This window comes from Felis catus, chromosome C1 (genome assembly GCF_018350175.1).
Source record: "Felis catus isolate Fca126 chromosome C1, F.catus_Fca126_mat1.0, whole genome shotgun sequence".
Classification (NCBI taxonomy): domain Eukaryota; kingdom Metazoa; phylum Chordata; class Mammalia; order Carnivora; family Felidae; genus Felis; species Felis catus.
This window is the reverse complement of record NC_058375.1, coordinates 99,497,776-99,525,573: the sequence shown is the minus strand read 5'-3', so window position 1 is coordinate 99,525,573 and position 27,798 is coordinate 99,497,776. Positions and strand designations below refer to the sequence as shown.

The 27,798-nt window shown below is 47.1% G+C and overlaps 1 long non-coding RNA gene across 1 annotated transcript; it reads right to left on the bottom strand.

Annotated features, from left to right (window-relative positions):
* Nucleotides 1–242: 242 nt before the first annotated feature.
* LOC123379019 lies at nt 243–27,798 on the bottom strand. Its single transcript, XR_006582925.1, has 3 exons — nt 27,340–27,798; nt 24,965–25,173; nt 243–3,663 (listed from the first exon to the last, which is right to left on the bottom strand). It is a non-coding gene; the product is annotated as an uncharacterized LOC123379019 (long non-coding RNA).

The following is a 27,798-nucleotide window of genomic DNA, read 5'->3' as shown; positions in this document are numbered from 1 at the left end:
CGAGCCATCAGCCCAGAGCCCGACGCGGGGCTCGAACTCACGGACCGCGAGATCGTGACCTGGCTGAAGTCGGACGCTTAACCGACTGCGCCACCCAGGCGCCCTGAATGGGTTTTTTTTAATGTTTATTTTGAGAAAGGGAGAGAGAGTGCACACACACAAGCAGGGGAGGGGCAGAGAGAGAGGGAGAGAGAGAATCCCAAGCAGGTTCCCCAAAGTCAGTGCAGGGCCCTACGTGGGGCTCGAACCCAGGAACCACAAGCTCGTGACCTGAGCTGAAATCAAGAGTCGGCCTCCTAACCCACTGAGCCACCCAGGCGCTCTAGAACGAATGATTTTTTTTTTTTTTTTTTAAATCTCTTTGCTTCCATCATTGGCACCAGCTGTCGGCACTCGTGTGGCGTTCCTTTTTCATAGAGACACGTGAGTTTTTGTCATTTCTGAGAGGTTCTATGGGAACAGCAGCAAATAGAGGGTAAGAGACCTGTGATGTGATGCAGGTCCCTAGCAGCTGGCTCGGCTCACTCACTAACCAAGGGACCGGTGCTCGTCGACGAACTTCTGAGTAGTTCCCGTGACTCAGCTTTGTGCCTCAACACAGTTAGAAATTACGACCCGGTAGAGATGTCCAGACAAACAGCTCGTATGAAGTCCAGGGAAGCCAATTCCAAGTGCCCGGAATTGTCTTGTGTAGTTCTGTATCCCTGACTTGGCTAGAACTGGCCATTTACCAAATGACCGCTTTATCACAGTCCCGTGCTGTATGGTGAAAAGGCAGGTGAGGCTATGGTTGGTAATAATTCTAACCCCAGCACCGTTGCCAAGCACCTATCCTATGCCAAGCGCTGTCCATTAGACTCTTGCCTAGCGGTTAGGGCGAAACTCCTGGGATTTGAACCCTGCCTCTGCAGCCCGCCAGCTGGATGACCTTGAGAAAGTTACTCAATGTCTCTGTGACTCCACGTCCTCGGTGCTTAAAACAGAGCTTGGCATGCAGTGGGTGCTGCGTGTCCGGGACTAAGCGTTCACAACTAGTTCAGGTATCCATCCGGGTGGGGGCTTTGGGTGGGTTGCCTCTAGAGAAAAGGCAGAGGCACCTGACAAGATGTCTCCCTTCTAGACCGTCTTAGCAGCTCTGTGTTACTTTCTGCCCTTTCTTCAAGCAGACAGCCGCTACAGGCTTAATTAGGGACCAAGATGCCAGGTTGGATCTTGAGGGGAGTAACTGATCTTCAGTAACGATAGAGAGCTGGCTGAAGTTTATTTACTCTTGTGGACAGCCAGCGGAAGCTGGGCCAGGCCAGTCGCTCAGAGGCTAACCGGTCGGGTTCCCTGGGTCCGGTTGACCCTCGATGTTTCTGAGTCCCCGAAATACAACCACTGAGGGATGGGGGGAGACACAGGCGGAGCTGGAGGGTGGCTTCTCCCTGCGGCGGGGGGGCCTGGAAGGAAGGTGTGAGGCGCACAGAGGTAGGAAGCAGCACAGAGGGGTCATGAGTTTTCCGCTGTGGACCTCGGCGTCCAGATTAGCCCTGATCTTAGAGTCTCTTGGGGTCTGAAGGTCCAGGACGGCTGGAGGCTGCGTCAGGAGGCCCATCTCTCCAGACGTGGCCTCCACAGGGTCCAGTGCTCACCCTCTGCGTGTGGGGTGGGGACCCAGGGTTCCAACATCCCAGTACACAGGTCCCTTCGGCAACGGACCCGAAAGCTGACTGCTGACATTTTGAAACGGGCATCAGAGGGAGCTGAGCTGTAGGGGTGGCGATGCTGTCCTTGACTGCTAGGGGCTGGAGCGGGGACTCTGTCAGCTGAGTTGACATCCCTTAAGAACACCAGCCGGCTGGGCTTTGGCAATTTGCCAAATCACGGGAGCCAGAAGCAGATAAAGATCCTGGGTACAAAATCAGGAATTTGAGAACTAGAGATGAGGGCAAACGCCAAGTGGGCTGGGTGTCAGGAGAGGGTTTGCTCGTCAAGGGAGGACAGTGTGGCTCGCGGACGGGTCAGCGGAGCTCCGGCCAAGAGCCTCAGGCCGGCGGTCTCCTGGGCTCAGCCACTCCGCTGTCCTGCTGCGTTCCTCCGTTCGTGTGGCCCGGCCTGAGAGGAAGAGAGGTGGCCCCCTGGGCTTTTGAGCCCAACCGTCACTATTCGAATCCTCAAGCAGGTCTGTTTCTCCAAAGTCTCCTGCACCTGAAGGAATAGGGGTTTTAGATGCCCCCCTCCCTCCCTGTGCTGTAGCCGCGATCACATTTGGCAGAGGAGCGACGATTGTCGGCCGTGCTCCGGGTGCGGGGACGGTGTCTTCAGACCCTCTCTGGTCCGTGACCTGCCGAAAGCCTCCCCACCGAGTTGGTTCCTCTTGGGTGATGGGCAGAGCACCCCAAGCAACCTTGTGATGGGCTGGAGTCAGCAGGAAGAATAGAACCTGCTGGAAGGTGGGGTCCGTTGACTCCCCTTTCTTCACAGCTCCCAGACTGATGGCAAGTGCCTGGGTGGAAGGAAAGGCCGCTGGCTGCCTGTCCAGACGGGCGCATCAGAGCACGGGGCCTGACCGCTCAGAACAGTTCGTCTTTTTACAACGGAGCATGACCCTAACGATTTAAAAATGATAGCACTGGCCTGGAAATAGTAGAACAGTGACACAACATGGGCATCAAATTGGTCTTCTGAGTTTTTCGCACGGGAGGCAGATTTTGAAGTGAACTTTCTCTGTTCCTGTCGGAGCTCATCTATATGCTTCTGTGCCAGAGGGAGAGTTTGCTGTTCCCGGCTGAACCCCTGTGCTCTGCAGGCCTTCAAGGGAGCCTTGCCTTGTTAGACTCTGGCAGGGTCAGGGGTACCTGCTGGGCGGGCCCCAAGGCCATCTGCACCCCGAAACACTGCGGACTCTGGACACGGAACTGTTCTCTATTCTCTCGGGAACACGTAGGGTGACCTCCAGGGCCTGTCCTGGCATCAGGCTGTTCCTGGAAGGGATGAGGTCACAGAGGGTTGGGATTCCAAGGGCCCTGCCCCAGCTGCACCCTGCCTGCCATCGGCTCAAGTGCCCGCGCGGTGCTGATGGGAACACGCAGCTGGGAGGCATTTGTTGTGGAAACAGAGTCACAGATGGCCACACGTTCCATCCCGCTGGGCTGTTCTCCTCGCTCAATTTTCACAGGGGCGAGGGCAGAGTAGTTGGCGCTATAAATAAGCTGTCCTGAGTAGCCGCTGTCCAATTTACTGGCTTTGTGAGTGTGACACATTGGCTCAGAGGAATGGCAGGGTCTCCCTGAAGAGAACGGCTGAAGGCCTTTCCCCTCGCCCCTTGGTCGTGCAGAGGCACATCTGGTAACAGCCACCAGCCTTACCCATTCTCGTTGGCCACACTTGTTCAAAGTACTAATATCGTTTTGAAACAGCTCCCAACTCAGAGATAGATCATGAAGTCCTACCGGCTCCAGGCAGCCTTGGCTGGGGTGGGGGTGGGGGGTTGGTTCATAAGTGCTCCTGCATTCTAGATGTACTCAGGCCCCTTCCTGTCCTGCCATCATGTGACCCTGTGATGCTCCCTTTTCTTCAACTTGTCTCTACATACCGGCAATTCCGGGGCGAGCCGTTGGGCCAAACTTCCAGGCAGTGGGAGGAGAGGAGGCTGGTATTGAAAGTCCCGAGCAGCTACCCCTGCGGAAGAGAACTTGGAAGTATCTCACAAGATTACGTATGCACTGACCCTTCGACCCAGCGATCTCACCTCTAAGATTCTATCCCAGGGGCGCCTGGGTGGCTCAGTTGGTTAAGCACCCGACCTTGGCTCAGGTCATGATCTCACGGTTCGTGAGTTTGAGCCCCACATCGGGCTCTGTGCGGACAGTGTGGAGCCGACTTGGGATTCTCTCTCTCCCTTGCTCTCTGCCCCTCCCCCACTTGTGAACGCACACACACACGCACACACACTCTCTCTCTCTCTCAAAATAAACTTTTGAAAACTAAAACTCTATCCCAAAGACATATTGGCAAGGATATAACAAGATGATACTCAAGGCTGTATGTTGAATCAGTGTTTAGAGAGCAAAGGACTGAAAAGTAACCAAATGTCTATCAATAGGGAAATGATTGAATAAACCATGGTATATCCATACAGTGGAGTATTATACAGCTGTAAAAAAGGCACAAAGGACAATTCCATATACTGCTATGCTGTTATCTCCAAGATCCAGTGTTAGATTAAGTTGGAAAAAGATGTAATGCATTTTTTTTGTCTAAGAAAGGGGGGGATACAAATATTTATACATATGTGCTTCTTTTTAATTTTTAATTTTTTCTAAGAGAGAGCATGAGTGGGGGAGAGGGGCAGAGGGAGAGAGAGAATCTAAAGTAGGCTCCAGGCTCAGTGTAGAGCCTAATGTGGGGCTCAGTCCCACAACCCTGGGATCGTGACCTGAGCCAAAATCAAGAGCCGAAATCAAGGACGCTCAACTGACTGGGCCATCCAGGCACCCCACATATTCTTCTTTAAATGGTCTCTATTGCGCCTTGTTCATAGGAGATGCCCAAAAAAGTGCTTGTTGAGTGTATGCACGAATAGAATACGCTGATGAGAAATCAGCCCCACCATGGTTTCGCCATTGATCCTAGTTCTTAATGGCCTGCAGAAACACAGAGCAAGCCTTCTTCCTCTTCTGTGTACCCTCTACCCAGCCTTCAAGTATTTGAACGCAGAATATTCTCTTTTCTGGCAGTCCCCATACCTATTCCTCATGATAAGTCACTAAGACCGCCTCTCAATCCTGGCATTTTCCTCTGAACAAGCTCCAGCTTTTCTAGAGCTGGTAAGGAAGACACAAACTAAATAGGGACCGTTGCTTCAGCGCTGTCTCCAGAATACAAATATGTAAGGATGTTATCTGAGAAGACTAACCCTTTAATTTATGGTCACCGAAGGTCATTTCAACTTACCTATTTCTCTTATTCATCCATCCATCCATCCATCCATCACTCTTTATTCATTTATTTGACACCTGTTCCTTGCCAGCCACTAGGCCAGCTCTTGGGCATACAAAAGTAAATAAGGCCAGCTCCATTTAACATAGTATGATTGTTGGAAAACCTTTAAACATTGGAGAAGCCAAGGGGAAAAAAAAAAGCTTTGAGATACTGGCACTGGTACTTTTTTCTGTGAAATCTTGGGCATGTTATTTAACCTCTCTGAACTTCAGGTTTTTACTTACAAAATGGTGGTAGCAACAACTGCCCCAAAGGATTGTTGTAAGGATTAATGATATAATGTCTGTGAAGTGCTTATTATAACGGCTGGAACGTAGTAGTTGCTCAGTTAACATTCTTTCCCTTACGTCACAGTTTGTCTGCAAGAATGTGTGTTGGGGGGGGGAGCATGGGTTAATTTTGGTGGGGGTGGGTAGGGATTTGGAAAAATCTGGAACGTGGGGGTGCCGTGTGGCGTGGAGCATTTTGGCAGCTGGAGTAGCACGTGGGTTTTGGGCACTGACCAGGGTGAAGGCAGAGAGTGAAAGCTGCCAAGGGTGAGTTTGTGTGTCGAGGTTGTGTGGGAGGGAAGGCGGCTGAAGAGTACCTTCGCCATGTTGCTTGAGACCCGGCTGTGTTCTGTGAGCAATAAACAAGGATTGTTTGTTTTGATGAAAATAACCAGCCATGGGTGCTCTGGGTCTCTGTGTTTGTTTGTCTGTTTTCACATCACTTCAGAACTTATTTGATCTCTGTTTGATCGAGCATGGGTGGCAGATGAAACATGAGATCTAAAATACTGTACTGTGACTAGTGAGTGGCCATGTAAGCAGGGCCCTAGATGTCCTTTCGGGGCAGGTCGCAGTTTAGGGTGGCCTCACAAGCAGGCTCTGGGGATCTGAGAGGCCACAGTGGGCCTGGGCCCGGAAAAGGAGCCTCTCTGTGACAGTCCTGAAGAATGGATGAAGAGGAAGGGAGTGTGCTCCTCCTTTGGTACCAGGAGGAAGGAACTGAGACTCTTTGGCCATGGCCTCAAGTGGACCTCCGCTAAGGAGGGAGGCGCAGGGCAGGAGAAGGCTGTGAGAGAACCTGCTGGCTTCCCCTCGGCGGACAACACTCCCCAGCCCCTCGTTCCACAGGAAGACCTTCTCGGGGAAGGTCTCTGCCTTGGCCTTGCTTCCTAACCCCGCCTCCTCACACAAAGGCTCTCAGCATCAGGACCCTCCCAGCTTTGAATCTGGGCTTGAGCTTCTCATCCCGCTCTCTCTGGGCCTGGCGTTTGGTCCAGGCCTGCCAATTCCTTTTCTGACTATATTCAAGACTCCTCACTGTGGAATTGCTTGGAGTAGTGATAGCAGCAGTTGGGGGGGAGGGTGGCGTGGGTGGCGGAGGAGAATGGAAGAGAAGGAAATGTAAGTGGTTTTCTCCCCCCTAGGAGTTGGTGGGCGGGGGCAGGGATCGATCATGTCCAGCCTGGGCTTTGAAGATAACATGGCAGGGGCCCAGACTCCGGCCCTGTCTGGGCACACAGACCAGACATCTACATTTGGCCTCTGGCTTTGCTTCCTTGGCCTCCCTTTCCTTTCTGTCCCCCTCCCCGATTTCAGTGGCTCCTGCCCTGTTTGCCTACACTGAGGGCCGAGACCAAGCAAGCGACCAAATAAAGTTGGTGCAGTGGCCTGGATGGAGGGCTCTCCAGGGAGAAGAGAGGGCTGTCCTCCGGCAGCCTGGCTGCAGAAGTCCTCAGGATGGTGCTCACAACAAACCCCACATGGAATCTCCGGAACCTGCTGCCTAGTGAATCCGACGTGATGGAAGGATGCTTCCTTGGCCTGAAAGCAGGTTGTGGGAGCCTTTGTGTCTACACAGCCACGATGGATTCCTGCCCCCTCCAAGGGGGGAGAAAACCGCTTCTCTTTCCTTCTCTTCCATTCCTCTCCCCACACTGCTATCCCCACATGAGGCGGAGGGATCTGAATTCAGCTCATCTCAAAGCAATTTGAGATGACACATGCAAGTTCAAAGTACTCTGCAGGCTGCCCTCGACGACTTCCCAGAAACCAGCACCCCTCCGAGGTCATTAACACGGGCACTGGGTGGGCCTCCCAGGCAACGTTTGCATAATTCATGGACTCAAGTCTCGAGTGAAGGGAGAAACAAGAAGGGTCACATGGCTTCACAGTGTTGAACTTGGAAAGTGGAGTTTTCATCTCCATTGACCTGTTTCCCCATCTGCCAGGTGGGGCAGGTTTTATAGCAGGTCAAACGGGTTAAATAAGATGAGGGTTAAGTATGGAGCATAGGGAGCATCTGCTTCATAAACGTGGCTGCTGAAGGGGCCCCTGGGTGGCTCAGTCGGTTAAGCATCCAACTTCAGCTCAGGTCATGATCTCACAGTTTGTCAGTTCAAGCCCCACATTGGGCTCTGTGCTGACAGCTCAGAGCCTGGAGCCTGCTTCTGTGTCTCCCTCTCTTTCTGCCCCTAACCTACTCTCATTCTGTCTCTGTCTCTCTCAAAAATAAATACACATTTAAAAAAGCTAAAAGAAAAATTTTAATATATTCATATAAGTTTAAAAAAATAAAAAATAAATAAAGTACAAAGTGTTGGTGGCACCTGGGTGGCTAAGTCGGTTAAGCATCTGACTTTGGCTCAGATCGTGATCTCACGGTCTGTGAGTTCGAGCCCCGCGTCAAGGCTCTGTGCTGACAGCTCGGAGCCTGGAGCCTGCTTAGGATTCTATGTCTCCCTATCCCTCTCTCTCTGCCCCTCCCCTGCTCACGCTCTGCCTCCCTCTTTCAAAAATAGATAGACATCAAAATAAATAAGTAAACCAAAAAAGTGGCTGCTGGAGTCATAATTACTATTATGGCCCACGGCCAGTGGAGCATGGCACCATGGCATCATCAGTAAAGGGACTGGACCCCGTTAGCTTGAAGCTTTGGTTTTTCTCCACTCCTCCTCTGGCAAGGCCCCTTTAGGGTGCTCTCCTTTATGGCCTAGGACAGTCACACTGGTTCAGAGTCAGCCGTCCTCCCGGTTGGTTGTTTTCAGAACCGGTGTCAGCCCTGAGGAAGACTTAGCTCTGGGTTCAAATCCTGCCTCTGCCTCTGTGTGACCAACGGGGGCAAATTACTTCCCTCCCTGACTCTTACTTCTCTACCTGTAAAACTCCTATCTCATAGGACTGTTGTAAGCGTTACGTGAAAGACGAGTCTGTAAAGAGGTTAACACAGAGCTAGTTTGGCACAGAGCGAGTGCTCCTTGAGTAGCCATTAGAATTAATTATCATCTTAGAGAGCTGGAAGTCTTAAGAGAGGGGGAGGATTCGGGGCGCCTGGGTGGCTCAGTCGGTTGAGCGTCCGACTTCAGCTCGGGTCATGATCTCACAGTCTGTGAGTTCGAGCCCCGCGTCGGGCTCTGTGCTGACAGCTCGGAGCCCGGGGCCTGTTTCAGATTCTGTGTCTCTCTCTCTCTCTCTGCCCCTCCCCCATTCATGCTCTGTCTCTCTCTGTCTCAAAAATAAATAAACGTTAAAAAAAAAAAAAAAAGAGAGAGGGAGCATTCAACTCTCAAAAAGAGAAGAAAGCAAACAAATCAGGTATGCCCTAACCCTATTCTCCATCCGTGGTCTTTGGCCTGCAAATTCACTCCATCTAAACCCTCCTTGCCCTGGTTTCTGTTTTCTGGAGAATTTCCTTGGTGTTTAAGTCCCCGGCACATCTCGTCGGAGTAGGTATGAGTACTCCCATTTTGCAGATGGGAAAACTGAGATTCACACACGTACAGCGATTCAGGCCCCGTTTCCGGTGATATGAGAGCCAGGACCTCAGTCCTCCCCCTGTCACAGGCAGTGCCACACAGGTGCTCCACTCGTGCCGTCTCCTGGGCCACTCCCCTGCGCCCTTGACCCAGAGCGGCCCTCAGGCGGATGAGGTCCCACCTTCCAAAGGCCCCACCTTGCCACCAGACTGACACTTTGGGAACCTCACAACTGACAAGTCCGAGACGTTATGATTATGAAAAATTGCAGGGCCCCGCTGGGATTTTCACGTATTAAGTCCTCGAGCTGTTCTGTTTGTACAACAGGGAACTTGTCAACCGCTGAGCACTTCTGTGTCTCTTGACAAAATTCTTGACGCCGCTCTATATCTCATTCCTTCATCTTTTGCCCTCTGGTCTCTCTTTCTCTCTCTCTTCTATTTTCTAGGCAGAGCAAACGGAGCTTCCGAACTGACAAGATCCTCATCTAATAAATGGTGGAGAAGATTAGTCGCGACAGGGCTCAGATGTGAACCAATTTTCCTGCAGGCTGAGACTCCTGCTTAAGATCCACTGGGGGTTATTAGCGGAGCCTGTAAGATGTTGGCTATGCAGAGTGATGTGATATGTCGGCGGTGCGGGAATATCAATGCTCGGCCCGAATTCAGTGGAGAGAGGCAGAGCCGAGGATGCTTGGGGGGCGGGGAGGGACACCTGGTTCTCGGCCCCCACTTGACCAACGGCAGAGTTCACTGCACAGCGTCGGGTGCGGCAGAGGGAGGCACAGGGCCGGCAGAGGGAGGCACAGATGTGGAGTGGGCCAGGAGGGGCTGCTTTGAAGACTGTGCCTGGGGGGTGGGGGGTGAGCATTTCATCTCCGTTCACTGTTCACCGGAACCATCCGACTTCACGTACCAACACTGAGTGCTTCCTCTGTGCTGGGCAACCCCTCTCTCCGAACATCACAGCACCTGCCGCACCCATTTCATTCATCCTGGCGTGATAGCCAGCTTTTTATAATCTTCCGCTGGGTTTTAAGTTTCTTGAGATCAGAGACTCTGTCTGACTCATCCCTGGCCTTTGAGCCTTGCAAGAATAAGTACCTAGCATGCATTTGCTGAATAAATGAATTAATGAATCAAGGAACCAGTCAATTGCTTAGTAAGTATTTATGGACTATGTACTCTAATAGAGTTTTGGCAGGATAATCCGTTTTCTGTGCTGGAAGCTCCTAGGCAGGGTCCTCCTGATAAAGAGACCGTCCTTCTTTATTACTTGACTGTCTCTTAACGTGGTTGAAACTTGCAGGCGTAATACGTGAGGGGCTAAGGCAAAGTGATTATAATTTGGTGGGTGGGATTGAGTCCCTATGCTGTGGTTGAGATGTAAAAGCTTCATTTTCTTCTAGCTAAATGTTTTTGAGAGTTTGGGGAGTTGTTTGTGCCTGGGCAGTCCGGTCCCCGAACAACTGGCCATTCTCCTTAAGAATCAAGAAGAAACCCAACGAGAGATGACCAATGTGACTGCTTTCTGGCACAAGAGGAAGCTTCAGACACCTCTTTACTGGTGCGGACTTGCTTAGGTTGGGTCAGTCTTAGGAAGTTCGGCTCTTTCCCCTCCTCGGAAGGATCTGGTTTTCCTGGGTGAGACTGGGAAAGGTAAGTGATCTCTTTCTTGGCCTGGTTCGGTAAGAGCAGATTGATAGAGAAGCGTTGTGTATTCTCAATAGGAAGAAAAGTAAAAAGAGTAAACACACCCTCCCCCTTTTCTCTCCATCTGTTTCTTCATCTAGCGCATATCCCTTCGCTGGGCCCCGGCTGAGAGCGTGGGGAAGGTGCTGGGGACACTCGGATCTTGTCCCCAAGTAGCTCACAGTCTAGCTGGGGAGATAGAGATGTCAATAAAGGATCGGTAGTTCGGACGTCAAACATCAAAAACAGCAGGTTGAACCAGGCCGAGTGACCACGGGAAGGGTGCAGGACAAGCTCGAAGGGAGGGTAGCCACAAAGGCTTCCTGGAGGAAGTGTCATGTGAGCTGAGGTGGTACAGTTTGGTGGGTTTTCACAAATTGGAATGAACCGTGGAACCAGCACTCAGATCAAGAAACACGACCAGCGCCCCAGAAGGCCCGCTCACGTCCACTCCTCTCTCTCTCCCTGGCCCCAAGGGGTAGCCAGTCTCCTGGCTCCTAAAACATAGATTAGTTTGGCCCATTTGAACTTTTTATAAATGGAACATGCTGCCTAACCCCCTTGGTAGCTGAGACAGAGCTGGGAGAATAAACAGGAATTCATCAGGGGGCCAGGCAGGGAAGGGCATTGTGGGAGGGTGGGTAGTATATTCAGAGCTGGACCTAACACTGCGTGTGAAAACCGTCAGCCTTCAGCACTGCTGGAGCATAAAATTCAAGGGGCGGGGGCGCCTGGGTGGCTCCGTTGGTTAAGCATCTGACTTCTTTTAAAAAAAAATTTTTTTTAATTCGTGCTCAGAGAGAGAGCACGAATGGGGGAGGGTCAGAGAGAGAGGGAGACACAGAATCTGAAGCAGGCTCCAGGCTCTGAGCTGTCAGCACAGAGCCCGATGCGGGGCTCAAACTCACGGACCGTAAGATCATGACCTGAGCTGAAGTTGGATGCTCAACCAATGGAGCCACCCAGGCGCCCCAAGCATTTGACTTCTTGGTTTCAGCTTAGGTCATGATCTCATGGTTCATGAGTTCGAGACCCGTGTTGGGCTCTGGGCTTACAATGCAGAGCCTGCTTGGGATTCTCTCTCCCTCTCTCTCTGCCTCTCCCCTGCTCATGCGCGCGCGTGCGCGCGCACACACACACACACACACACATGCTGTCTCTCAAAATAAGTAACTGAACTTTAATAAACATTCAATGGGCAAAGAGGCATGGAGTGATACTGGAGAGGAAGGGGGAGATAGACCATGGAGGGTTTTCCATACCATGCAGAGGAGCTGGGTTTTTAGCCTGAGAACCTGTGATCCCCAAATCTGGCTGACCATCAAAGTCTCCCAGGCAACATGTAAGGCACACAGATCCCAGGACCCACCATCAGAGATTTGAGATCCTTAAAGTTCCTCTCTAATGATTCTCATAATTAGCTAAGTTTGGAGGCCACTTTATAGAGAGAATGGGGAGCCACTGAATGGTTCTAAGCAAGGTAGTGGGAGGTGAGTTTTGAAGGGTGACGTACATGGTCTAATGGGGAGACCATGGCAGATGGCAAGAGATGCCTTGGCCTGATCTGGGATGCAGCCAAGGGTTTGGAGTGGAAAGGGCAACTGTAAGAGGTAATTAGGAAGCAGAATGAACCAGACATGTTGATCAATTGACCACAGAAGATGAGTGGGAAGACACGGGAAGGTACCAGGTTACTGGCCCATGGCTACTCCATGGACATGAAGAAATTTGGGGGCAGAGAAAACAACATCATGTTTTTGTTTGATTCATTCATCTATAATAACTTCACCCCAATTTTCTCTACCTATCTTTGTTAAACCATTTATCCATTCAGCAAATGCATTTTAAATGCCAAATATATATACATATAGGACATTGTTCCAAGCACTGAGTCATATATAAAAGTCAGCATCAAAAGGATACAACATATTGAGAATTCACTGTTAGTGTTTCCGAAAAATTATCAGACTCTATTCTTACAGTTCACTAAATATGCGCCAGGAAACAGTCCTATGTCAAGTTAGATCCCAGAGGTGGGGCCAGGGGGGCGCAGAAGGACCATCCAGTGATATAATAAGGATTAATTTAACCTTGTGTTTAGAGCCTACAATACTATTCTACTCCTCAGAGTGACTCTGTATTTATTATCTGTTTTTGTACACATAAGGAAAGGTATCCTCCCAGAAAATGAATAATTCACCCTCAGGCACGCAGCTAACACGTTATAATGCTAAGATCCCAGCTGGACCATGTGACTCACTGCACCCCCAAATTTAGAGAGAGATGTTCCTCATTTTCACATGGCGAGACCGAGGCCCTGGGTGGTTTGTTGTGGCTCAGCCACTGAAGGAAGCATTGCCTGTCCTAAGCACGACCCATGGTTCTGTAAGCTGCCTGGATATTCTATTGTTGGAACTGGGCTGGAGGTCAGGTTCAGGATCTGGCTGAGTTTGGGTGTTGCTTTGCTGAAGAGTCTTCTAGAGGCCAAGGACAGGCCACAGTGACAAGAAAGCACTGCCTAGCCTTTCTAGAACTTTTGCCCAGATATGTCCCGGGCTGTTAGGAGAAGAGGTGTTAAGGTTATATGTTGAGCTCTCTTTCATGAGTTAGACTAATGGCAAATCTAGAAGGGGAGTGAAGAATTGGCACAGATTTCTTTAGCCACATACATCCAGCAAAGTAAGAGAGAGAGAGAGAGAGAGAGAGAGAGATCTCTTTGAGGGGAGAAGAAGGGAAAATCAAAGAAAATCTCAACATCCACATCACAGGCAGGCACCCAGAGCAATTTTTAATAATCAGTGCTGACATCCTGCTTTCAAAAAGGCCAGGACTCTTCATTCAAACTTACAGGCTGGGGGCCACCTTGCAGAGGAGCATAAAGGCATGATGGGCCCACACGCCCCCTCCCAGGGGACGCTTTCTTGCCTCTGCCCACTTGTGGGCAAGACGGTCTGCTGGTCACCATCACAGCAGGCCACTGAGGACACACTGACCCCCGTCCGGTCCCCACTCCCACTGACTCCTGGAAAAAATTATTTCTCTCAGCACCCTGTGAACAGTTAGGATGCTTAAAGGGAACGTATCCTAAAGAAAAGCCTAATGAAATGATCGGGAGACGAAAGGACGGCAGACAGATGTTTCCATCATCTGAACTGGACAATCTGACATCAAGCCCTGGGGCGGGGGCAGCCGTAACTTCCACTTTGAAATAGTTGCTGTGCGCAGTGACTCAGGAAAGCAATGGGGGCTGGAGGGAGAAAGAGGTAAGCCCACCAGGATCTGGTCTGTTGGCATGTTGCCTCCTTGCTCTGCACAAATCCGACACCAAGGTAACATCAATGGGGATGAGGTGGGCCTAGGACTGGGGCTGACTGCATTATCTCAGTTCTATCTGACCTGAAGCAGGAGCACCCCGGTGGGTTGGAGCACAATCTGAATCTCATCTTGGACTCCCACATCCTCTGGCGCTCCCAGGAGACCCAAAGTAGAACTATGCCCCCACCTTCACCTTTCCTTACATGGAGCTCTCACCTGGGGATAGGCCCTCACGCCTAGAAAGTGGCACCCAGGAGGGACTCAACAGATATATGTTGAATGAGTAGACAAACAGCAGATTTTAACATGGGTTTCCCCCTCCCCCAAAGTCAATCAACATGACTAGAGAATTTGGGGGGAAGGGGTGTCTTCAGAGCAGTGAATTTCAATGATATGGTGCCAAAGGGAGTTAATTTATTCATTTAACGAATAGAGATTTAACACCCCCTATGTCCCTGTACCAGGCACTATGTTAGGAGTTAAGAATATACTAGTAGGTAAGAAGTGTGTTCCCTATCTGATTAATTATGTGTGCTTGCACCCTACGGGACTATGAGAACTAAGGGCAATAATATAGACACTTAGCACAAGAAGTACTCAGTTGTTGTTATCACTAGTGGAAGAAATTAACAAATGATCACCAGAAGTTGTGGTAACAGCTACGAAGGAAAAGAGTAGCATGCTAGGGGGACCTAATGCAGTTTGGGAAGTCAGGGAAGGGGAACTTCCCAGTTGCGGTGACATTCAAGAGTCCCATGGGATGAGTGAAAGCAGAGAGCCAGAGGCCCTGTGAGGTTCCCCTTCTTCAGAACCATCGTAGAAGGTTTCCAAGCATATGAGGGTGTCAAGCAGCTACTCGAGAAAGTTGGGAATGAGGTCAGGGAATAGGAAAGTAAGACAGTCCAGGACCATCGCCCTGGATGAAGTTCAGAGTGGGCTGCAGAACATTTGGGGAAGATTGGCCCAGTTGCTGAGTAAGTTTGCCTGCCAGGAAGGAATGGCTGGAGAGGACAGACAAGAGAGTGGAGGTGGCCTGTAGAGCACAGAGGGTGGCTCTGAGGCAGAGGGCAGACACAGTGGGCCTGACCCTAATTGTATGTGGTAGAATGCATGCTTGACCAGGAGGCGTGGCTCCTAGCGTCTACTGCTATGTGATCTTGAGAAAGTCACTTCTCTTCTCTGGGCCCCAACTTTCTCAGCAATAAAACAGAGATAATAGCGATTTCCTCACCTGTTCTGCAGCGTTGTTAAGATCATGAAATGAGATAATGTCTATAAAATATCCGCGTAAACTCCAGAGTGCTAGGCGGTGATTCTCATCTTCCTTACAATTCTCTTGCAAGAAAATTGAGTGGAAGTGTGTGGCACTCCTTGACACTTCTTTCCCCAAATGTTCTGCAGCCCACTCTGAACTTCATCCGGGGTCAAGTGTGTAGTACTCTATAGATACCTGGGATGAGTCAGTTAATTCACTTATTTAACACACGTTTGTTTGGCGCAGTGGGGGATATGGAGATGAGTAGGCAGCTGCCAGACCCTCTAGCTAATAGCCTAGTTGGAAAAACAAACTTATAAAATGATAAGATAAAATGTGTGATGAATATATATATAATCAGTGAATTAGGATGGGAGATTTCTGGGAGTCTTTCAGAGGCAGTGGTACTTGGTGGTATCTGAGGTGAGTCTTGAAGGATGAATGATTTGGCCAGACAGACCAGGATGGAAGTCATTTCAGCCTGAGAAGAAGTTACAGAGACATGAAAAGGAGCTAATAAACCCAAAGGTTAATAAACCCAAAGTAGTTCTGTTTAACTGAAATACCAGGTGTGTCTGGATCCAAGAATGGAAGAGGTATCTGTGTTTGGATGGCCCTGAAAGCAGAACCAGAGATAAAGACTTGGGTGTGAGTAGGTTACTGGGATGTGATCCCAGGAAACAAAAGTGAGGGAAATGAGAAAGTGGGGTCGAGAAGGGAGAAGAGCCATTAAAGTGTGATTAATGCGCTACTTACTCCTGTGGGCTCAATCTTGCTGGGGACCATCTGAGGAACTGTGTAGAATGTTCCACCAGAGGACAGGGAGGCTGTGGCACTTACCCAAGGATGCCTGTCCTCCAGTGGTGGAGGGTTACCGAGAGGGAATTGATTGCCTGAACTTTCTAGTTGCTCCTGTGTGCAACGAGTGAGCTTCTACAGCTTTGGAGAAAGCAGAGAGCACTATGTGTGAGATTCTGGCAACACACAAGAAGCCATCCAGAATTCAGGAAGAGAAGAAAGAAAAGGGGAGAGTACATACATCAGTGAAACAATGGCAGAGCATCATTCAGTACTAATGGAAAAAAAAAGTGAAATGATTGAGATAGAGAATTGTTGGACTGGAGACACAGAATGTGGGGGATTATCATGAGTATTAAATGGCTCAGGACCTGCTTACTTGGAAGGGTGAGAATGGGACGGTATGCCAGCCATGATGACTTTGAATTGTGGTTGGGGACAAGACATCCAGTTCCGGGAGTCTCATTAACAGAACTTTATTTAGAACAGGAATGCAGAAGAGAAGCTCTTTGGGGACAGGAAAATATGAATATCATTGAACACAATTGAGCCCATGAGCATGCATGACATGGCTTGTGCCCTTGGGAGTCCGGTGGCAGTGTGAGGAGCCCCAGGCACTGAGCTTGCTGCAGAATTAGCAGAAGATATTTAACTGGGAAGGAGGATGGAAATCCTGTAAAGCTCCCAGAAGCCAGGAGCCAAGAGGACTGGTGCAAAAGGAATACTGCCAAGCATGTGAATTGTCTTGGGGCACTTTCTCATTCCTTAGTTGTTTTCTCTCTTGGCCCTGTTTCCTAGCTCCTCCACATATTTAACCTGGACAGAATTAATGTTGAACTTCACTCCTCTCCGTTACCTGTCAAGGTTGTAAATCGATCTGATAAACAAACATCCCCGGGAGTTAGCTGGCCATGGTCTTTGAGTATATTGCAGTAGAGAATCTGTTAGACAAAACCGGTTCTAAATCCAGCTCTACTACCTACTATCTATCTAGTCTTTGGGAAGGTGTTAATTTTTTTGATGTTTGGATTCTCAACCAACGTGCATTGACTCTCAGAGCTTAGAAGCAGTTACATCTCTCCCATCTATTTATGAGCTAAAGAAGTGAAGCTCTACTGTGTACTTTCTAAGAATGAGGACTTCTTGTCACATAATGTTTTAATGTTGTATGTAGTAGTGATGTATTGTAAAATCTATAGCCCACACATTAAATTTTCATAATTATTGAAGTAATGTCTTTTAGAGCCATTCCCCACCCCACCCCCCACCCCCCGGTCTATGTGCCAATCCAGGATCATACATTGTATTCGTGTCTCTTTCATCTCTATGATTTGGGAACAGTTACCCAGCTTCTCTTTGCCTTAGTGCCTCACTCGGTAACATGAAAGGAAAGTCAGAGATAACCAGACATTTGAGTAAACCCTAAAACATGAAGAAAAAGACTAAAACAAACAAGTAAGCAAAAGAGACTTGGAAGAAATGGCTACAATACAGGAACCGGAATAAAACATTTAACATAGTTAAGTAGACTTCTCGGGGGAATTAGAGGTTTACAACGATGAAACAAGCGAAGGATGATAGAATGAAGGACCCTTACAAATTAAAAATATGACACAAAAAAATTTCCTTGAAAGACTAGAAGATAAAGTCAAGGACATCTCACAGAAACTCAAATGAACAAAAATACAAAGAAATAGAAAACAGTAAGGAAAAAATAACAGATTTAGAGAATCAGCCCCAAAGGTCCAACATCAGGCTAAAAGAAGTTTCTAAAAGAGAAAAGAATTAGAGGAGAGATTATAAAAAATATCACAAGAATATTTCCCCAAACTCAAGCACGCGTCTTCAGAATGAAACAGGACATGGACTGTGTTACAGAGAATGAATAAAATCCCACACCAAGTCACTTTATGTTGTTAAATTTCGGAACACTGTGGCTAAAGGAAAGATCCTATATTTTTCCGGAGAGAAAGAGAGGCCTGTACAAAAGATCAGGAATACGAAAGTTACCAGGCTTCTCAACAATAACACCGGAGGCTGGACTATGATGAAAATATGCATTAAAAACTTGGACAGAAACTTATTTTTAATCTAGAACTCTATATCTAGCTAAACTATTAATCAAATGTGAGGATAGAATAATTCATTTTGGGACATGCATGGATTTAAAAATAACCTCATACATATTCTTTTTGAAGAAGGTACTGGAGAATGCACTCCAAAAAAAAAAAAAAATGAGTAAATTAAAAATAAAAAAAAAAAAAAACTTGATCTCTAAGAACTTGGGCTATAACATAGGGAGCGTTGAAAGGAAATCATAGGGAAATAACCATGTCACAGTCTTAGAGAAAAACTAGTCCAGTTTGGAGAAGTACAGAGGACTTTCAGAAGGACTAGGAAATATCCAAGGGCAAAAAAATAGAATAGATGTGTGTGAGCATATGAAAACTATTCGTAGGAATGTGGCATAATTATTAGAGGATTTAATTAAAAGAAGCAATATGGAAATAGATAGGCTAAATTTTTAAAGGTAATCAACTCCAGGGGGAAGGAAATGAAAAAATAAGCATGGCTTGGGCATCTACTGTATTCCAGGCTTTATTCTTTAAGCTCCATGAGTCTACAAACAACTTCTGTTTTATTTATCATCGTATTCTCAGCACAGATTGCAGTGCCTGGCACATACTAGGAACTAAATAAATATTCCTTGAATGAATGCATAACAGGGCTAGGTCCTAGGTGGGGAAAAAAGAGCCAAAATGAAGTAGACAGAGTCCCTGCTATTTAGGAGATCACAATTGAAAACAAATACTCTTCAAATACCCAAGCCAGTATTCTGCTTTATTGGATTGTTCAAGACGTAGAGGGAATAAAGAGTGGGAAGAGACTGCTGTTGGGAGCCCAAGCTTTAAGTTGTCTGTGACTTACGTTGGCAGGAGATTGTAGTTCCAATGTGGCCAACGTAGTATGTTTGAATCTCAAGAGAAGTACTCAGCAAGCAGATTGCTATAGAGTAACAACTGATTGTATTAGATTGTTTACTCCATTCTTCTTTCTCTCTCTTTCCTTGAGTTTAATAATATGACAAAGTTGTTTATGTATCCAGAGTATATAAAGAAGGTCAACAGGAAGAAAAACCAGCCAATTTAAAAAGTTTTTTTTTTCAACGTTTTTTATTTATTTTTGGGACAGAGAGAGACAGAGCATGAACGGGGGAGGGGCAGAGAGAGAGGGAGACACAGAATCGGAAACAGGCTCCAGGCTCCGAGCCATCAGCCCAGAGCCTGACGCGGGGCTCGAACTCACGGACCGCGAGATCGTGACCTGGCTGAAGTCGGACGCTTAACCGACTGCGCCACCCAGGCGCCCCAAACCAGCCAATTTAAAAAATGGGCAAAAATTTGAACAGACAGTTCCCTGAAGAGAATAGATAGATGGCAGTTAAGCACATGAGAAGGTGTTAAACATCACTAGGTCTTAGGGAAATGCAAATTAAATTACAAAGAGATATCACTAGACACCTGTTAGAATGGCTAAAGTAAAAATATTAGAAGTACCAAGTGTGGATAAGGATGTGGGTAACAGGAACTGTCGTCACTACTGATGAGAATACAAGACGGCACAACTATTCTGGAAAACAGCTAAGCAGTTTCTTACAAAGTTAAAACATACACTTAACGCACAATCCAAAAATTCTACTTATGGGCGTTTGCTGTAGAGAATTGAAAACTTATGTTCCTGCAAAAATTGTACATGAATGTTTATAGCAGCTCAGCTTCTAATCCCCCAAACTAGAAAACTCGTGCATAAAATGGAATGTTCAGCAGCAAAAAAGGAACAAGCTACTGATACACACAGTAACATAGATGAATCTTGAAAGCATTACTCTGAGTGGAAGAAGCCAGTCTCAAAGGCTACATAGTAACTTCTACTTCTGGGAAATAGAGTAGATGTATTTTTTCCCTATTCCTCCAGAGAATTAGCTTGGAAATTATAAAACAAACATAAAAAGACTATGAGAGTTGAGAGAAGAAGACAGACCAGCTATGGACCTTGAGACCTGAAGAACAAGGAGTTGAACATTCTAGGATTTTTTTTTTTTTTGCCTCGTATATCCAAGAATAAACGCTGAAGAAGCTGGCAACCTGGAAATTCCAATGGGTGCAGGCCCAAAAAATCCTAACAAAAGCCTGCCCTCTCTAGCCAAGTGGTCAGGTGGAGGGCAACCTCACAAGAGAGAAAACTTAGAAATTAACTGCTCTACTTTAGGTAAGCACCATAGGCAAAACTATAGTTCCTATGTGAGCAAAGGTCAGATAGGGAGCCTAAACTCTCATGTCTAACAGGCTATAACAAGGTTCCCCTCTCGCTTCCCATTGAGGTAACGTCAGAAATAGTGTCGAGGCAGGATTTTCATCACTACCCAATGGTGTAGAGGTCATCCAACCCTGTGGTGTCTCTGGTGGCCATGTGGGGAGTAGTAATGAAGCAGCCTTATCCCTCCCAGCCAAGAAGATATCACAGAGTAGAGGCACAGTGGGGAGCTGGAACCCCTACCTTTGCCCTACAGTAATGACTAGCATAACACCTCAGGTGTCAGCCAGGGCCAAGTGAGGGACCTGGTTTTCTACCTCTACCTAATCATAATGAAGTGGCTCCCCTTCTCCCTTCCCCACCTCTTTCCATCTTGGAGTAGTGTCAGAGAAAGCCAGCTAAAACAGAAGGCTTACATAAGATCATGAATTTCATAACTTAATACTCTAAATGTCCAGGTTTTAATAGAAAATCGCTCATCATACTCAAGAACCATGGGGGTCTCAAACTGAATGACAAAAGACAAGCAGTAGATGCCAACACTAGGATGACAGAAATTTTGAGTTATCTAAAAAAGGTTTTATTTTTTTAATTATCTAAAAAATATTTTAAACTAGCCATCATAAAAACACCAATTATGCACACACATAAAAACAAACGAAAATATAAAGAGTCTCAGAGAAAAATAGAAAGTCTCAATGAGGAAACAGAAGGTATAGAGATGAACCAAATGGATATTTTAGAACTGAAAAATACAATAACTAAAACTAAATGCTCAATGAATGAACTCAATGAGAAGATAGAAGGGAAAGAGGAAAAAAACCAGTGAGCTTGAAACTAAAATAGAAATTACCCAAATTAGCATCAGTCTAAACAACAGAGGGACAACACAAAGATAATGACAGAACCTCAGGACCATAACAAAGGATGTAACTCGTGTCACTGGAGTCCCAGAAGAAGAGGAGGAAAAGGGCAAAGCTGAAAAAGTACTAAAGGAAATAATGGCTGAAAAATTTCCAAATCTGGAAAAATACTGCAATCTACAGATTTGAGAAGCTGAGTGAGCTCCAAACAGGATAAAAATTTAAAAGCCCGTGACAATACATATCTTGGTAAAATTTTAGAACACTAAGACAAAGAAAAAAAATCTAAAAACAGACCTGGAAACAATGGCTAGAGGGGGGAAAGAATTCGATTGACAATGGGTTTCTCATCAGAAACCATGAAGGTCAGAAAGAAGTGCCGCGTTTTTTTATATGCTGAACAATGTCAACCCAGAATCCTATATCTAAGAAAATAGTCTTCAGTAATGAAGGGAAAATAAAGACATTCTTATATGAAGTAAAACAAAAGAAAATTTCGTTAGAAATTTCATTAGAAATTTCATCCCTATGGGGCGCCTGGGTGGCGCAGTCCGTTAAGCGTCCGACTTCAGCCAGGTCACGATCTCGCGGTCCGTAGTTCGAGCCCCGCGTCGGGCTCTGGGCTGATGGCTCAGAGCCTGGAGCCTGCTTCCGATTCTGTGTCTCCCTTTCTCTCTGCCCCTGCCCCGTTCATGCTCTGTCTCTCTCTGTCCCCAAAAAATAAATAAAACGTTGAAAAAAAATTTAAAAAAAAAGAAATTTCATCCCTAGAAGGATGGCTAAAGGAAGTTCTTTAACAGAAGAAAATGATTTAAAAAAAAAAAAAAAGAGTCTTGGAACATCAAGAAAAATAAAGAACATGGTAAGCAAAATTAGGGGCAAACAACCCTCTTAAGTCTTCTCAATTGAGTTTGATAATTGAAGCAAAAATTATAATACTTCTATTGTGGTTCTAAGTATGTAGAGGGAATATTTAAGAAAAGTATAATATAAAGGGAAAAAGATATAAAGGGAGGGAAGATTACTATGCTTTCCTTGAACTGGTGCAATGATGGCACGAGTAATACCAAAAGCAACCGCTGAAAAAAAAAACCTACATAAGGAGAGACATTCAAAAACAGTATAGGTAAATAAAGGTGGAATTCAAAAAAGTGCTTAAGTAAGGCACAGGAATACGGAAAAAAGAAAACAGAGACATGAAAAGCTGACAAACAGAAGACAAAAAATAAAATGGAAGAAGGCTTAGTTCCTTACATTTCAATAATTACAGGGGCGCCTGGGTGGCTCAGTCATTTAAGCAGCCACCTCTTCACTTTGGCTCAGGTCATGATCTCACGATGGTCATGAGATCAAGCCCAGCATAGAGCCTGCTTGAGATTCTCTCTCACCCCCTCCCTCTGCCCCTCCCCCCCCTTGCTTGTGTGCTCTCTTGCACTCTGTCTCTCAAAAACAAATTACATTAAATAGCTCTATGCAAAACAATGAAACCAGACTCCTTTCTTATGCCAAAAATACACTCAAAATAGATTAAAGCCCTGAATGTGAGAGCTGAAACCATAAAATGCTTAAAAGAGAACATAGGCAGTAATCGCTTGAAAATGGCACTTAGCAACATATTTCTGGATATGTTTCCTCAGGCAAGGGAGACAAAAACAAAAATAAACTATTGGGATTACACCAAAATAAAAAGCTTTTGCTCAGCAAAGGAAATCATCAACCAAACAAAAAGCAGCCCAGTAAATGCTATTTCCATTTTTGCAAACGGTATATCTAATAAGGGGTCAATATCCAAAATATATAAAGAACTTATACAACTCTTCACCCCCCCCCCCGCCTCCAAATAATCCAGTTAAACATGGGCAGAGGACCTGAATAGACATTTTTCCAAAGAAGACATACAAATGGCCAACAGACACATGAAAAGATGTTCAACATCACTAATCATCAGAGGCCAATGCAGGGCTCAAACTCATGAACCATGAGATCATGACCTGAGCCGAAACCAAGAGTCAGACGCTCAACCGACTAAGCCACCCACGTGCCCCACCACAATCAATTTTAGCCCACTCTTATTAATTTCCAAAAAACCCCTATATTCTTTATCAGTCACACTCATTTTGCCCCAACTGCCCTCCCTGCCCCACCAGTCCTATGCCTAACACTTATCTACTTTCTGTCTCAATAAATTTGCCTATTCTGGACAATTCATGCCCACGTGATTATTGACAAGGTACAAGAACAATTTAATGGTTCACTTTTAAAAAAATATATTTATTTTAGAGAGGGGGTGAGAGAGAGAGTGCGTGCTCATGAGCAGGAAAGGAGCAGAGAGAGAGAGAGACAGAAAATCTGAAACAGGCTGTGCGCTGTTAGCCCAGAACCTGACGCGGGGCTTGAACTCACAAAAGATGAGATCATGACCTCAGCAGAAGTCAGTCTCTCAACCAACTGAGCCACCCAGGCGCCCCCAATGGTTCACTTTTTTTTTTTTTTTAACAAATAATGCTGGAAAAAATGGACATCAGTAGGCAAAAAAAATTTTTTTAATGAGTCTCAATGTAACTCTCACACCTTTGGAGAAAATTAACTCAAAATGGTTCAATGCCTTAAATGTCAAACATAAAATTATAAAACTTTGACACACAAAAAATAGAAAATCTTTGAGACCTAAGACTAGGCAAAGAGTTCTTAGACTTGACACCAAATTCATAACTCATGGAAGGAAAACTTGATAAATAGAACTTAATAGCAATTTAAAATGTTTGCTTTGCTCCTGTTAAGAAGATAAAAAGACAAGCTATAGAATGGAGGGAGGTAATATTTGCTAACTAGATATCCAACCAAGAGCTAGTGTCCAGAATGTATAAAGAACTCTAAAAATCAACAGTAAAAAGAGAAAGCGATCTAATTAGACCATAGGCAGAAGACATGTATAGACATCGTCCTGAAGAAGATAATCAGATGGCAAACAAGCACTTGAAGGATTGTTCGACATCAACAACCATTAGGGAAATGCAAATTAAAGCTGTGAGGTATCACCACATAGCTATCAGAATGGCTTCTAGAAAAGAAAATCGTGGCAACACCAAATGCTGGCAAGGATGCGGAGGAATTGGATCACTCATACATTATACTCCGGGGCATTTATCCTAGAGAAATAAAAGCAAGTTTTCACAGGAGTACCTGTACCCTGGGGCCTGGGTGGCTCAGTCAGTTAAGCATCCAACTCTTGGTTTCTGCATTGGTCCTAGTCTCACAGTTCGTGAGTTCGAGCTCCTCATTGGGCACTGCACTGACAATGCAGAGCCTGCTTGGGATTCTCTCTCTCTCTCTCTCTCTCTCTCTGCCCCTTCACAGCTCGCTCTTTCTCTCTCAAAATAAATAAATAAGCTTTTTCTCTTGCTCTTTCTCTCTCAAAATAAATAAATAAGCTTTTTAAAAAAAATCCATGCACTCACGTTTATACAAATACTCATGTATTTGTAATAGACAAAACACGGAAACAATCCAGTGGCCCTTCGAAGGGTGAATGTTAGACACACAGTGGTGCCTCCAAATCATAGAATATCACTCAACAGTGAAAAGGAACCACCTATCAATACACAGAAACAGCTTACGCAGCTCTGGAGAATTCCGCTGAGAAAAAGACAGTCCCGAAAGGTTACATACTGTATGAGTTCTTTCATGTAACAGTCTTGAAATGGCAAATTTTAGAACGGGAAAACGGATTCGTGGGTGTCACAGGTGGGGTAGGGTGGGAGAGAAGTGGGTGTGGCTATGAAGGGCAATAGGAGAGATTGTTGTGGGTTTGGAAATGTCTATAACTTGACTCTGTCCCGTCAATGTTCTGGCTGTGGTATTACACTATCGTTTTGCAAGCCAGTACCGTTAATGGATTAGTCGAAAAAGGGTACATAGAATCTCTATATTATTCTTTACCGCTGCATGAACCCATGCTTACCTCAAAATTAAAAATTTAATGCAAAATAAGCTTACATACTGTCTCATTCCATTTATAGGACGTTCTTGAGAAGACCAAGCTATGGAGACGGAGAACGGCTCAGTGTTGTCAGAGGTTAGGAGAAGGTGAGGGTGGGTGTGACCAAGAAGGCAGAGCCCCAGGGAGAATTTTCGGCTGATGGGACTTGTTCGGTACCCTGCTCGTGGTGGTGGTTATGTCAGTCTATATGTACGTTGAAGTTCGTAGACCTACATGCCAAAAAGAAAGGCCATTTTAAACGTATAATCCAAACATACACTATTAGTAACATGCAGCCCATTTGGTTTTTTTACGGTGTTTGGGTGAGTTTGGTTGGATAATAACAGCAGTGTAGATTTGCTTCCCTCTTTACTGGTTTGGACGATGTTCAATGTAGGACAGCGGGAAGGGCATAAAACGTGGAGTCAGACAGTCTGATATTGTATCTTGGCTCCGCCGTTTATTGGGTGCGTGATCTCGATCCTCATGATTTCATGTGTAAAGTGAGGCTCCTACCCACATCGCAGGGTTGTTTTGCGACTTCAGTGCAACGAGAGGCCCTCGACGTATTGTAGGAGGCCCAGAAATCTGTAAGGATGCCACGCCTTTTTTGTAGAAAATAAATTGTAGGCTTCGAACATAGCTGTATGGCTCCTTAACCATGTGTGTGAACACTATGGCGGCCGATACAATAAAGACATCTAATTGAAAGTTAGCTTTATGCTTTTTAGGTTATTTTCAAGCACAAGGGTCTTTTACACTTGAAAGTGAGTGTACTTGGATATACTTGAGGTCCTTTATACGCGAAAGTATCGGAGATACGTGAGACGATGTCTGCTCAGTACTTGACGAGAGTTCAGAAGCAGGAGGAGGAGTAGCTGTGGGAGCAGAAGTAGGAGTTTAGCAGTAGGAGTAGAGTTAGTTGAAGCAGCAGAAAAAGAAGGGGCTGAAGAAGTAGGAGTCGTAATGACAGCGGCGATCGTGATAATAATATTAATAGCAGCCATCGTGGCAAAAGTCGTGGTAGTAGTGATTGGAAAAATCGTGGCCACTGTCGTTGGAGTCCTATTTTCATGTGCACTGTTTTAAAGTTCTAAAAAAATGTTTAATGTTTATTTTTGAGGGAGAGAGAGAGAGAGACAGAGACAGAGAACGAGCAGGGGAGGGGCAGAGAGAGAGGGCGCGACACGGACTCCGGAGCAGGCTCCAGGCTCTGAGCTGTCAGCGCGGAGCCCGACGCGGGGCTCGAACTCAGGAACCGTGAGATCGTGACCGGGGCCGAAGCGGACGCTTAACCGACTGAGCCCCCCCACACAAGCGCCCCTCACGTCCACTGTTTTATGTGGTCCTCCCAGCGTCCGTGAGGGGTGAAGGGCAGAGCTTGTACGCCCCATTCTACAGTGAGAACTCGAAGGGGGCGGGAGGGTGCCTCCTTTTCCAAGATCTTGTGGTTTGAAGTTGCCACAGCTGAGAGGGGAGCCCAGGTCTTCCCCCTCGAAAAGCATGGCCTAGAGAAGCCAGGGAAGGTGGCCTTCGTAGCCCTCTCGGGCTGTTACAACAAACCACCACGGATTGGGATAGCTTAAACAACAGATCTCTCTCTCTCTCTCTCTCTCTCTCTCTCTCTCGGTTCTGGAGGCTGGAAGTCTGGGATCCAGCTGTCCGCTGATTCAGGGTCTGGAAAGGTGTCTTCCCAGCTTGCAGATGGCCGCCTTCTTGCTGTGTCCTTGTCTGATACAGAACCCTCTGGTCTCCACTTCTTATAAGGGCACTGACCCCATCATGGGAACCCCACCTCGTGACCTATTCTGCACCTAGTCACCTCCCATAGGCCCCACCTCCAAAACCATGACGTTGGGAATTAGGGCTTCGGCATAAGAATTTCGTGGCGGTGGCAAGGGTGGGGGGTGGGGGACGCAAACGTTCAGTCCGTAGCAGCAGCCCTATTTAGTATCTGAGGGATGTATTCTACATCCAGGGAGACTGGTACTTGACCTTGCACTCGGCGGTCCCACCGTGTGGTTAAGCAGAACAAGTGGCCTCCCAGCGTGCTCCCTGTCGCCTGCCTCGGCCGGGGCAAGTAAGCCCATTTGCCTTGGAAGCCAGCCAGGCAGGAGAGAGAGAGTCAAGCTAGTGGGAGCTAACTGTGTCTTCAGGAAGAAGCCTTCCCCCTCAGGCTCCTCTGGGAGGTGGTCCAGGCCCTGTGACGGCCAGATCGCTGGGGCAGCCCAGCCCACCTACCAGAAAGGCCGTGGCTCCGGGCACAGGAGGCCTGCGCCCGGGTGACGGCCTCAGCACTGACGCCAACGCCTCTCCAGGAAAACAGGTGGGCTGGGCTTGCCCTCGCCCGTCCAGCCCCCGTGTCCTGAGATTCACCTCCCCCAAGATTACAGTACCTACAGCGGTGCAGGGGCCGCTGGAAGCAGCCGGTCGGCGGGGCTGGGGTCGGCCACCCGCTCTGTGCTCGGAGACGACAAAGAGAAGGCGCAGCCTGGGCAGAGAGGGGGTAGCAGAGGGAATGCCGTGTCATCTGATCCATAGCTGATTAATCCTTTGAAAATGTGCTCTGGGGACATGTCCGTGAAGGACGTCACTGAGGTGGGGGAAGAATGTGGCCTGTTGTCTGGGCCCGGGACACAAAGGCCTATCTGTGCGCACGTGGGCACTGGGATCCAGGCCGGATCGGCTGCTCTGGTTTCCTCCTTCGTCTTCACAATACGACTACAGAGTTACAGTCTGCCCTTCTACCCCCGCCCCAGGAGAGCCGGGCAGTGGGATTTCTGCCCACTGGGTTCCTGCTGAGCACAGCCAGCAAGGCCAGCCTCCCGGCCCACTTGGCTCCTGGCGAGTCTAGA